Source organism: Pseudophryne corroboree, chromosome 2 (assembly GCF_028390025.1).
Source record: "Pseudophryne corroboree isolate aPseCor3 chromosome 2, aPseCor3.hap2, whole genome shotgun sequence".
NCBI lineage: Eukaryota > Metazoa > Chordata > Amphibia > Anura > Myobatrachidae > Pseudophryne > Pseudophryne corroboree.
This window is the reverse complement of record NC_086445.1, coordinates 131,578,998-131,587,497: the sequence shown is the minus strand read 5'-3', so window position 1 is coordinate 131,587,497 and position 8,500 is coordinate 131,578,998.

The following is an 8,500-nucleotide window of genomic DNA, read 5'->3' as shown; positions in this document are numbered from 1 at the left end:
TTATATCAGCACGCGGCTTCAAATTTTGAGTGATCTGACGGCTTCCCCCTCCTTGCTATTCAGCACTAGTGGGCATCGCAGGACACATAGCCGAGGACGCTCGGCTTTGGACCAGCCCACGGGAGAGGTATTATTATACTTTCACCATCCAGTTTGATGTTGGCAAATTTACTAAACCTTTGGGATTGCCTATTGCTTACTGCTCCATCATAAATACATCAGCTGAACTTCCTATGATGCTTGTGGACACTCATTTAGAGGACTAAACAGCTGTTGCTTTACTCAGCGTGATATATTTAACATATATTGATAATCAAGGTGTGCGTTTTATTAATGTACTGTATTTTATAATATATTTTATTTATTCCAAAATTGTTTATTGTGCTTATGGTTAATAAATTTATCTTACACACATCGGCTCTCACATTTCCCTTGGTATATTGCGCAGCCGTCTTTTTGTCTCAATTGGAGCATAATGCCCGACTGCTGAAAGTATTGGATCGGCTTCAGCAAAAGGGGTTGAAATTGTCGATTGACAAATGTAAATTTTGTCAGGCCACAGTTAAGTACCTAGGACATATCGTTAATCGAGAAGGAATTGCTACTGATCCCGATAAAACTGAAGCTGTAATGTGTTGGCCACGTCTGAAGAATTTGAAAGAGCTACGTTCATTTCTGGGATTCTGCGGTTACTACCGTCGGTTTGTACCACAGTATTCCCGGATAGTTTGACCCCTCACTGAACTGACTAAAGGCTATCCCCCAATCAATGGCAGTAATCGGAGCAAAAGATGTGATGCACATACTAGTTTCTTCAAACCCCAGGAGGAATTCGGGGATAGATGGACTAGCCTATGTGAGGACGCTTTTCTCCGGCTTAAGTATTGTTTGACCCACTCACCTGTTCTGGTATATGCAGATCCAACCCAACCATATGATCTACACATAGATGCATCATTTGACGGATTAGGTGGAGTGTTATACCAGCGGCAACAAGGAAAATTGAGACCTATTGCCTATATCAGTCAAGGATTATCGGAAAGCGAGAAGAAATATGCAGGGCACAAACTCGAGTTCCTTGCTTTGAAGTGGGCTGTAGTTGAAAAGTTCCACGACTACCTGTACGGAACCAATTTTACCATCTACACTGATAATAACCCGTTGACGTATATTAACACCACTGCCCGTCTTGACGCCACGGGACATCGTTGGTTGGCAGCACTAGCCAATTACTACTTCACTTTAAAATACAGGCCGGGGACAAGTAATATTGACGCCGATGCATTATCGAGATTACCGAATCCTACTGTACATAGTGTCAATGATGAATGGATAGAAGTCCCTGCGCCGGCAATGCAAGGACTATGTCATCAGATGACCTGCCTACGAAGAGAACCACAAGATTTTGTCAGTTCTCTGGGGGCATCGGAGACAGCATTACCCTTAATGTATTGTTGGATATCCCAGGCTGAAATGGGCGGACTGGAGGTGTTATCCAGAGAACAACTACGGGAGGCTCAACTACGAGATGCCCACCTGGCAACTGCTATTGATTGTTTGAATAAGCGTCATAGAGGTGATGATGGAATGGTGATATCTAACACAACGCGAGTGTTGTTACAACAGCGGAAAAGGCTAATCTTTAAGAAAGGGATACTCTACCGAAAGACGGAGGATCGGACGGGAAGAACCCATTATCAACTTGTGCTACCTGCGGAATATATTGCCATGGTGTTACACTCACTGCACGACTGTCATGGTCATTTAGGATACGATAAAGCACGCCTATTGGTCGCTGAAAGGGTATACTGGCCCCACATGAATAGGGATATTGACTCCTACTGTCGAGATTGTCGGAATTGTATACTAAGGAAGTCAATACCAGTACCGTCAGCCAGGTTAGTTAATCTAGACAGCTCAGGACCATTAGAGCTTGTTTGTATCGATTTCCTGTCGTTGGAAGACCCTTCCGGGAGAGACAGCCACATATTGGTAGCTACCGATCACTTCACCCGTTACGCCCAAGCCTATGTCACAGTGGATCAAAAGGCCCTAACCGTAGCTAAGACACTGTGGGAGAAATTTTTCGTACATTACGGACTACCAGCCCGAATCCACACTGACCAAGGGAGGGAATTCGAAAGTAATTTGATCAAGGAGCTGTGCATATGTTGTGGGATACGGAAGTCAAGAACATCGCCATATCACCCTCAGGGAGATCCCCAACCCGAACGCTTCAATCGAACCCTGCTTGACATGTTGGGGATTCTGAATCCACGTGACAAAATTCAGTGGAAGCGACACGTTTGTCGACTTGTACATGCTTATAATTGTACAGTAAATGACACTACTGGATACTCACCTTATGTACTGATGTTTGGACGAGAAGCTCGGCTGCCGCTTGATATTTGTCTTGGGACTAATGCAACTAACTCTAAGGGGTATATTTACTAAGGTCCCGATTTTGACCGAGATGGTGTTTTTTCTTCAAAGTGTCATCTCGGGAATTTACTAAACTCAAATCACGGCAGTGATGAGGGCATTCGTATTTTTTTGGAAGTCCAAGAAAAAAAATACGAATGAATACACCATCGGTCAAACGCGGCTGTTTAGGTATGGAACACGGTCATTTACTAAACATTCGTATTTGAAATCTCTACCGTGAAAATGCATGTGCGGCCGTGAAAAAATACTAATCGTACAAAAAGCCTAAAAAAAAGTAGACCTGCTTTTGAGAAGCGTGTTTACATGTGTTGTCAATTCTACATTAGTCACACCTGATTTTTTGGACCTTTAAAAGGGGCCCCAACACATTTTTCACCACTCTCAATCTGAAATGGCTGCTACTGTGTGTAGTACTGCTATCTTGTTTGCTGGGGGATACCTGACACTGCTCCATGAGGCTACAATAAACCCAGGCCAGGAAAATCTACAGGGTAAGCAGGTTGTACATGTTCCGCGTAGGCTGGCCATGGCTTGTTTTTTTAGGGGGCGTTTAAACGATAACACATTTGCTGATGACCATGTTATACAGATGCTCCGACTAAATGTAACTAACATTTTCCGTCTGTATGACCTTGTGAAACTGAACCTAGACCCTGAGACAGCACGCTCTCGCTCTGTCTCAGGCCTGCTCAAACTCCTGGCTGTGTTGCACTTTATGGCTAATGGCAGCTTCCAGCCTGTGACTGGCAATGTAATTAGTATCTCACAGGCCACCTTTTATAAATATTTAATTCATGTGAGTTAAAACATACACACACGTCTATGTCTAAGTCGTGCTTCTGTAATGTAATAGAACACAGTATTGTATTGATTACAGGTCATGACACTCACCTTTATTTTTGGATTGTCCACTCAGGTTTTGGATGTCTTGGATGGCTACATACATGCCTCTCTCTGCTTCCCTACCCAGGAGTCGCAGTGGCATGCAGTCAGGGTAGCTTTATCTGATCTTGCGGCCATGGCCAATGTTCTGGGTGCCATAGATTAGACACACGTTGAGCTGAGGACACCTAGGGGCAGGCAATATATTTCTAACAATACACATCTGGTCCTAGACACTAATGTACAGGTTGTTTCTGTAGCTAATTAAACAAGACACATATTCCGTGTAAGCAATTTATTTCCTACAACAAAGGCATTTTTGCCACACCAACTCAACATAATATTATAATAGAGAAAAAATTAGCTGCAGGCAACATTATTTTTTTCTTTGTTGTGTGTTGGTGCCGAGGATTGTGCTGGCTCGTTGCTCCTGGTTCTACTGGAGCGTCTAACTGGGGATTGAACTGGGGTCTGGCTTGGTGTAGTTGTCCCCAAGCTAGAGATGACTTGGTGTGATGCCAAAACATTAAGGCTTTGGCTGAGTATATTGAGGCTGGCAGTGAGTTGCGTATTAGCTGCAGTGTGGCTTGCTATTATTTGGGACATGTTTTCATTGATAATTTGGTTGTGTTGGATGATCTGAATTAGGGATTGTTGTTGGCGCTGTTGTTCATCCATGATGCGTACGAGATTTGCTTGCATTTGGCAGTTGTCTGCCCTCATCTGTTCCATGGTATTGGCTATTCTTCCCACTTGAACGATAAGTCTGCCAGAGTTTCGAGCCAGTCTAGGCAGATGATGGGGCAGACTTGCCAGGTATTGGCTGTGGCTTTCCAGGCACGCATAGTTCAGTTCCTGTTGTTTGGCCCATCCGCTCCAAAACTCAGTGTCCATTTGTGTCTGGGCTGGTGTTGTGCTCAATTGTGGTCTGTGGGATGTTTGGAGTATGTCCTGCGGCGTGGTTGTCTCGGTATCATCTATGGGTTGCAGGTGAAGAGTGTATGTATCCTGCTGGTCAGTTTCCTGCTGGGCATCCTCGGCCATGATGGCTGGTTCTGTATGGGGTTGAAGACAGGCAGTATTTAGTAACTTTTTAGCATTGGTCTTACTCTAGCTTTACGTCAACATGCATTTCTTCTTAATATTCATATTTTAATTGCTCAATAGATTGTGGCATTAACTTAACTATGTTGTTCATCTGTTTGTATAAATATGTTGCTTCTATCCTTCACTACCAAATCTAACTCTCTCTGCACATGTTATATCTGCCTCCCCTGCAGTGCACATGGTTTTGCCCAATTGCAAAAAAAATTCCTGCTACGATCAACTTGGAATTACCCTCAATAATCATAAATGATATGAAATGTATTTACAAAAAACCTTTGTTTACATTTTTTAAATTTTCAAAGCATGAAAACACACCTACAAACATTTACTTTTGACTTACAACACCAGAAAAACTCCAAGGCAACCAGTAATATTTTTTGAAAAAATAAAAAAAAATAAAAAAACAGTACATCAGGCCTGGCCAACCTGTGGCTCTCCAGATGTAGTGAAACTACACATCCTAGCATGCCCTGCCACAGTTTTAGCATTCCCTAATAGCAAAACTGTGGCAAGGCATGATGGGACTTGTAGTTTCACAACAGCTGAAGAGCCACAGGTTGGCCAGGCCTGCACTACATCACCAACACATTAGAAGAATGAACAAACTGACAACCACAATTAGCTAGAAGACATTTCAGACAACTAAGGACAAAGCACACATGCTTAAATTGTTTATAAAAAAACAAACATAACTCACCATCCTGCCTTGGCCGATCCGAATCCTGGACATGAGTGGCACCAACCACTTCTTGCGGAATGAGTGCACGCACAGGCTCCTCCCAATCTCGGTAAGATGCACGAAGGGGTGTCCACCCCCGGTTTGGCGGGCCGATTTAACCTCCTTGGCCATCTTCGCCTTGACACGGCGCTTTATGTTGTCAAAACGCTTACGACACGTGTCCTCGGTCCGCCTCACCACACCCTCACTATTCACAGCCGCAATGACCTTCCCCCACAGAACACTCCTCCTGCGTGACGACACCTTTGCAGCATCATGGCCAAACAACTACCGATGATGCCTCATCAGCTCCCGCACCAAAGCCATATTTTCAGCATAGCTAAATTTGACATTGCGGCCAGTCTTTGTAGTGGTGCGTGGCTGCGGAGCCACAACACCATCACTATCACTGGAGGCCGCAGCAGCAGCCACCCCCTCCTCCTCACTAACCTCCTCCACCTCACTAACCTCCTCCCTCTCACTCACCTCCTCCCTCTCACTCACCTCCTCCACCTCACTCACCTCCTCCCTCTCACTCACCTTCTCCACCTCACTCACCTCTGACTGGGACATAATCAGGACAAACAACAAATAACACTGAGAAAAAAAAACAGTTAACACACTCCTCCACTACCACTACACACCACACACCAAACACACACACACACACACACACACACACACACACACACACTCACTCACTCACAAACAATGACAATAGACGTTAAATAAAAAACAAATACAAAAAAGTAAACAAACTTTTAAATAACTACAAAACAAGTATGACAAGACTACTTACACACACAGTACAGCACTCAACAATCGAAAATAACCTCCTCAAATCCTCCACAAACTCCAAACAACTCTCCAACTCCTAACACACCTTCCTCTCACCTCTCCACTAGCTAAACCGACGAGGTGCTGACGGTTTGGGGCGTTTTTATAGTAATGTGCACAGACACTCCTCCATCACGAATCAAACCAATCACGGACGAGTGACAAAAACGAAACTTAGTAAAAAAAAACGCGGCCGTGAACGGACAAACACTGCCGTAACCAAAATGTGACGCAGTCGTATAAAACCTCATAACACGGCCGCAAAACCACTAAATCGGCCGCATTCTACCTTACAAAACTACGAATGACATCGACATCTGAAAACACGGAAAAAAAAATACGACAGCTTAGTAAATTAGTCATAATAAATTCAAAAAGTTGCACAATTACACATTCAATGTCATTCGTGATGAATCTCCCTCCAAATCGGTACAAGTACGAATTTTAGTAAATATACCCCTAAGTCTCTTATACTAACCCACACGCAGTATATAAAACGATTGAGGAGAGATTTAAAAGAGGCCTTTGATCTTGCTCATCAATCTTCAAAGAGAAGAGGTGAGCAAAATAAACAGAGATTTGATAAGAAAGTGATTGAACAGATACTGCTGCCTGGAGACAGAGTACTTCTCCGACGTCTGGGAGCTCCTAGACAACAAAAAATAGCAAATCGATGGAAGGAAACACCGTATACGATTATCAAGCAACTACCAGGTATTCCGGTATATCAATTGAAACCAGAAGATCATGATGGACCGATTGTTACTTACCACCGAAATCATCTATTGCCAGTCGGACAAGATATTCCTTTTGAAGAAAATAGAGAAACCAGTCAAACATTAACTGGAAAAGAGAAACAGAAACCTCAGAGAGTAGAGGATCACTCTAGTCCCTATGAGTCCATTGAAACAATACCAGGCGAGCCGAGTGAAGAGGGAGCGGGGTACTTCTATTGTGAAAACCATCATACTCCTGGCAGAGATTTAGAAGGGAGAGATTTTAGCCCGGGAAAGGAAACTCAAGGGGAGAATTCAACTGTTAGAGAAGGACCTACACACGAATGGGGAAGGCCTATCAACGGTATACTTGGGGAGAACGGCACGGAACTTAGATGGAATGACGTAAACGACTAATCAATTGTCAGTGATGATAACCATGGTGGGGAAAGTACACCAATGCCCCAAAGAGTTCGACCCCCTCGGACTCATAGACCACCATTAATACTAACTTATGACCGATTAGGAATTCCCAGTGAAGAACCCCGAATTGTTAAATCAACTACTATAACGCCATGGCCCTACTTCGAGAATAATAGTAAGTTATGGCCTGTGGGACCAATAATAGAGTATTACCCTGCTGGAATGGAGGAAGTACAATGGTGACAGGTAGATACAAGTGGGATCAATACCTGCCACCAGGGGGAGGAGTGTAGAGGGACATTTAATAGTAAAGAACATATAAAATTGTTGTAAGGTGTAATTGAGTATACTATGGCCCTCATTCCGAGTTGTTCGCTCGCAAGCTGCTTTTAGCAGCATTGCACACGCTAAGCCGCCGCCTACTGGGAGTGAATCTTAGCTTAGCAGAATTGCGAACGAAAGATTCTCAAAATTGCGAATAGAAATTTCTTAGCAGTTTCTGAGTAGCTCGACACTTACTCTGCCACTGCGATCAGTTCAGTCAGTTTCGTACCTGGTTTGACGTCACAAACACACCCAGCGTTCGCCCAGACACTCCCCCATTTCTCCAGCCACTCCCGCGTTTTTCCCAGAAACGGCAGCGTTTTTTCACACACACCCATAAAACGGTCAGTTGTCGCCCAGAAACACCCACTTCCTGTCAATCACACTCAGATCACCAGAACGAAGAAAATTCCTCGTAATGCCGTGAGTAAAATACCTAACTGTTGAGTAAAATAACTAAGCGCATGCGCTCTGCGAACATTGCGCATGCGCAGTAAGCAACTAATCGCAAAATAGAGAAAATCGGCAACGAGCGAACAACTCGGAATGAGGGCCTATGTCTGTTAAAATGATGCATTGGTGAGGGACAGGAGCTGGGACCCGCTCGCGGGGCTCCCGTGCGGGAGAGACCCGTGAACGGGACATCAGTGAAGGTACCCATATCTGGAGGTTGAGCGAGGAGTCGGGAGGCCAGTATAAGTAGCGGGACAAGTGCGCCAGAAGCGGCGGTTGAACTGGGAGACGGAGGGCAGCAGAGAGGAGCAGCTACTCGGAGAGCACGAACTCGATGTGCCTGAGAGCCGGGGGAGAAAAGCATCAGAGCCGCAAGCAGCCTTACAGGAAGCGGTGTGACGGTGAATGAGTCACTGCACCGTCCTCATTACAAGTATTCAGAGAGGGCAGACGACCACTCGGGAGCATCCCACTGTGGGAGGACCGAATGCCGGAGACCGCCTTAGGGGGTACAGACCAAGCCCCCACCCTAACGCTGCTGCTACACAGACTCTTATAGCTGGAGGAGGCGGGCACGTCCTGTGATATTTTCCAA